The 5,424-nt window shown below is 48.1% G+C and overlaps 1 protein-coding gene across 1 annotated transcript in view; it reads right to left on the bottom strand.

Annotated features, from left to right (window-relative positions):
* The window catches only part of PKP4 (plakophilin 4), a 64,580-nt gene that overhangs the window by 58,997 nt on the left and 159 nt on the right, over positions 1-5,424 (bottom strand). The window lies entirely within an intron of this gene.

The following is a 5,424-nucleotide window of genomic DNA, read 5'->3' as shown; positions in this document are numbered from 1 at the left end:
TTTTTTTTTTAAAGTAGCATCTAGAGAAGAGCTGATTTAATTAGAGCAAAATTTCCCAAGTCTCAAAGTAGGCTGTCACCATGATTTATGCTAAGAAACAACGGCAAAACCCATGGAAACTTACTTTCGTTTCTTTAACAGGTAATCTAAATAGCATGGAGGAAATGGACACAGCTCACATGTCTGAGAGCCAACCTGAAACTTTTGGATTTAAGGTTTTCCACCTCACGTACAAATACACTCCCAAAAGAGGATGCACATATCTACCACTCTAGATCATTATTTCCAAAACGTGCCACCTATTTTCATTATGTTACCAATCAGAGCAAAGCTCGATATGAAGCGTATACAGAAGAAACAGATGGAGGCACCTGCAAATGCTGCCCGTACCTCAGAGGGAGGTTATGCCAAACAACAGGCCGGCAGCTCAGCCTTACCGCTGGACACAAGCACCTGCGCTACCAAAAGCCCCTTACCTGGGACCTTCTCCCCTGCTTACTTCATCTAATTCTGTCCTTTGGTTTGTGAACTCTACAGCCACATCAGCGTGGTGTTTATGCTCTATGACAGTACAAACGTAATTTCATTTTACCATATGCTTAAACTTATTTCTCAGCAACAAAGTCTGGTGGTTGCGTTCCCAAAGAACAACAAAGCAGGAACGTTAGCTCTGAGAGCCATCCCCGCATTTATCTTTAGATAGGTGCAACACTGGAGTAGGAATCTACAAAAGACAGTCGGTGAATGGTGCCGTGTGTATGCAATACTTCTGCACACAGAACTCCTCCAGTGATTCACTTGTTTGGAAGCCCTCAAAACTGACTGGAATGACATACAATATTTTGTTTTCATTTTTGTGAAAGATACAAAATACTTTCTTTTTAAGCACATCACAATGAAATGGAATTCAAGGAGCTGTCGCTGCTCTTAAATTCTTTCAGAGATCGTTGGATTTGTTTTATTTTGCATCTTTATACTTCCACTGCCATATATGAAAGAGCTTAGTATGCTGTGTTCCACAGGAACAGGCTAACAGAAATGATTACAAGTTTATTAGTTCTCACCATTTAGATTTACCTTCGTGATACACAAAGACACGAATATTCAATTCACGTGTTCCATGATAACAAAACTGCCAATGTGAGACGATGCAGACCACGTTGCTTAGGAATGAAAAGGTTTCCTTTAGGAAGACTGCAGCCTTTTTTTTTTTTTTTTTTTTTTTTTTTTTTTTTTTCTCCTCATTTATTTTGCAGGAAAAGAACAGCAATCAACAACAAATGGAAAGTCTCCTGTTCACATTATATTTCCAGCAGAGATGGCATGAACAAATAGCGTCAATTGAGATATAGATAATTTCTATTTGGACACATATAAAGCAAATGTTTTTGAGCACCTTTTTTCATTTTAAGTGCAGCCTAGTGACAGCCTAAGACTTTTCAGACCACTTACGTGCTGTAACAAGGCTTTGTTGAAAGTAAGATTTGTTAAGACTTTGCACGCAGGCAAACAGAAACCTAACCTTGCCCCCCCCCCACCCGCCGCCCTGTTTCATAGCCGAACATCTCCTGAGCAAACAGCAACGCCTGGCACCGCGCAGCACGGCTCCTCCCTTCCCCTGACCTCTGCCACCTCTGACCCTGCTTGGCACAGAGCCGAGCAGCCCTACCTTCCTGCCTGCGGCGGCTCTCCCCTGCTCCCGTCCCCGCAGCCGGCTCCAGCGAAGCGCAGGACGCTCACCGACCCACCTGAGGCTGTGCAGGCTGCCGCCGTGCATCCCGAGCTACTGCCAGCTGACAGGCACGGCACTCCAAGCGAGCGCCGCAGAGCTCTCCTGCCGAGCGCTCTGATGCAAAGCACTGCTAAGGGAAGGGAGAGGTGCTCTGAGCTCCTATTTACAAATAGGACAAGCAGCAAAGGCTGGCCAATTATACAGCCTACACAGTATCTACGAAGCTTTTGCTTCGCGGATCCAATAGCTACAGGGTAAATTTCACTCACTGCCCATAATTATTAGCCTGTGGTTGCATAAACACTAACTACATTAAAAATCCCCCCATTGAGCTGTGATGCAGACAACAAGTTTCAGCTCGTATGTCTTCAAAGGCCTTACAACAGATTTCTTTCTTCCCTTTAATAACAAATCACAATACTGATCAGAATTAGGTTAGCCATGGTTTTGATTCAAGGTTCACAGAAGCTCACTACGTTTCAGTTAAAGCACCCAGGTAATGTCTCATATAAAGAACAGATCCCACTAATGGAAGAGGAGAAGAGAAGAAGGGTTAACTTCAGTTCTTCGTAAGAACGGATCAATCCCTTTCAAAAAGTAATAACTTGTGGTTTTATTCTGTGCACTAAAATAAAGGCATAGTTATACTGACTGAAAAAGCCAATTAGCACAAGGTCGGCTGGTCTTTGTTTTCCTGTGCTATGCAAAATAAAGAACAAGGGGTAGGAAGGAAGATCCATGAGAGATGACCATGGAGGCATTCTGGAGAAAGAACAGTATTTAGCTATTTTTTCCTTCTGTAACTACAGAAGGTGATAGGAGTAGTTTATTAAGCTTTTCTGTTTGGAGGGAAGAAAACAATAATGGGGAAAAAGATGCACGCACATCAAAAGTACCTGAACTTAAAAACAAACAAAACCAACAACAAAACTGTTCAAAAGTCATCCTGTTTAAAAACACTAAGAGTGGATTTTCCCTCACTTTCAGATTTCCCTAGCTTGCTACTTTGTCTTCCTTTGCCTGTACGAGAGGGAAGCTACAAGGCCCGGGAAGGTGAAGGCGGCAGTGAGCTGCCCTCGGCTCGCTCCACCACGGCTCCCGGCAGCCGCAGCAAACCAGCCCGACTGGTTGGAGCCGCGGCCCTTCGGCAAGAGCTGACTCAGAGCAGAGCTGCAGTCACCTGCCGGGCTCCGGGCCTTGGAGCGCAGCTGAAGGGCTGCCAGTTGCCACGGAGGGAAACTTCCACCTTAAGCCTCTCCTTTCCGTGATAGTTTCGGGGCCTTCTTTATTCAAAATGAAATAAACAAGCAAAACAACAACAAAAACGTCACATCAGTTGACTGAAAATGAAGCGGTACTTCCCTCTTCCTGAATAGCACGTGGCTCCCCTTCCTCGGGGAAGGAGCGAGCTGCTAAGGGCGAAGACGAAGAGACAGCCAGCGGGAGAGGAGCTGAGGCCCGGAGGCCAAAGCTGGCTGCAGCTGACATGAAGCCATGCTTCGGTCTGCTCACAGCACAGCCCTGGAAGGTGACTGGGGGCAGCTCCTGGCTGCCCTCATTGCCCCTCACTCCTTCTGTGAGCTTCACCCAAAAGAGAACAGGCGGGTGTTCTGCCGCACAGCAGGGCACTGGAGGTCATTCCACACACCTCAGGCCAACAAGGCTGCTAGCAGCAGAAACCGACCCGCAGCCCTCTGTGCTGCACCCCAGCCACTCCCTGCCAGCAGGGCTCAGGGCATGGCAGAGCAGCAGAGCAGTGCCACGAGCCGTGCCCACACCATGGCACACCCAGCTCCCCATCCCCGCACACACACTGCCGTGCTCGCTCAGCTCCACACCGCCGTAAGCCTCAAAGCAGTTCCCATTTCTCTTGGAGCGACAGTTCACATCCAATCCATAGGGAGTTGCTATCTTATTTTCAGTGAGGGTCGGGGGAAGGGAGGAATTAAAGAAAAAAAGAAAGAAAATCAGAAACTAAGGCAAACACTCCTGAAAATTCCAGAAGTTGGAGCCACTGCAGCAGGAGTTAATCACAGAGATGCACAGTGCTTTTTATACATGGCAACAAAGCCCTTTTTCTGCAGTAACTCTTACAAGATGTTTCCCATCAAATGTTTCTGTTCCCGCTGCTGCTCCCAGCTCACCTTTCCAGCTGTCCTTCACCCCAGGGCACAGCCAGGGCCGCCCTCGGGTTCAGAGCAGCAGCCCAGCACAGCAGGTGACAAAGGGCCTCATCGCCCCAGGGCTGCCCTGCTCCAGGAGCCCTGGGAGGAATCCGAGTGAGAGAAGCTTCTGGCACACACAGGTGTTAACCTGGACACTGACTTGATTGAAAATACTAAGAACACAAATGGGAGATGAGAGCAGTGCAAAACACAGCTGACATCAGGCTCACAAGGACCTCTTCTCAAGCACCAAGAGCTATGCCTGCTTTTCAGGAGACTTCTCTACGTGGTATCACAGTGATATCACTATATTCTGGTAACAAACCCAACTGTTGTTCATGCTTGTAACAACAGCCTCTTCCTGCTCACCCTAGAACAGGTGCTTTCTTGCACCCAATAAAGAAACTACCAGAGAAACACTTGCAGAAATTGCTCATTTTCAGCACAACTGAAAAAAAATAAATGAATAAAGCCAATCAAAATCAAGGCAGTACTCACAAAGCCATTCAAAGTTGCTGAAGTTACCATAGCCATCCAACCTCTGTGTGTATATTTTAAAGACATAAAGCAGAGATGCAGAAATGCTTATTTATGCTTCCCATCAGTGGGAACACAGAGCAGCCCATTGCCAGCACCGACCACTCGACACCACTCACTAATGAAGGCCACTGGCATTTTCACAAAGCACACATCAACATTCAACCTACGAGATAACTCAAAACACGCTGTACTGATGCCCTGCTGGTAAATGAAACTACTAGGAGCAAAATAACACATCAGACCACTCTCCTTGTTAACACTGCCTTACTGAACTCGCTCATCTATTATAACAGGATCCTGCACAGTATTATTAAAGTAGATAATAATAGCAATCAACAGCACAGCTTTCTGCTTTACCTTTCCATGACATTGTACGTACACACACATGCCCTAAGAAGAATTGGGAGGAGTTGGTTGGACTGGATGATCTTGCAGGTCTTTTCCAACCTTGGTGTTTCTGTGATTCTGAGTGCTGCCTGCTTACAGGGGAATACAGCAGGACTTCCATTACCGATCCCACTACCAGCCTACAACACCTCACAAGACAGAAGGAAAAAAGACATTCGGGTCGGTGCTTAACCAGGTCCCACGGACAGCCGCTCCCCGAGCTGCAGGACGGACCCTGGCCAGCAGTACAACGCCAGCAGCCGAAGGGGAAACCGTAACTATCGCCGCGTTCTCTTGACCTCTAAAGTGCAAATCACCCCTAAAAAAAAAACAAAAACCAAAAAACACAACAACACAGAGAGAGAACGCCGAAACGTCACGGAAGCATGCAGCGCTACCGCAGAGCCGACCACACCTTTCGGCCAGCCCTCCATCCCGGCTCAAAGGTCCGCGCGCGGCGCCGCGCTCAGATGGCGCCCAACGCCCGCACGTGCCCGCGGCGCTCCGCCTCAGCGCCCGCCCAGGGCCTCGGGGCTCCGCGCTGCGACGGACGGAGCCGGGCGGGGGGCAGCGGAGCTCGGGGGCCGCGGCGGCCGGCCC

Source organism: Centrocercus urophasianus, unplaced genomic scaffold (genome assembly GCF_019232065.1).
Source record: "Centrocercus urophasianus isolate 14NV4802_14NV808 unplaced genomic scaffold, USGS_Curo_1.0 seq_28, whole genome shotgun sequence".
Lineage (NCBI taxonomy): Eukaryota > Metazoa > Chordata > Aves > Galliformes > Phasianidae > Centrocercus > Centrocercus urophasianus.
The sequence above is the reverse complement of the archived record's forward strand: the minus strand, read 5'-3'. Positions and strand labels throughout refer to the sequence as shown.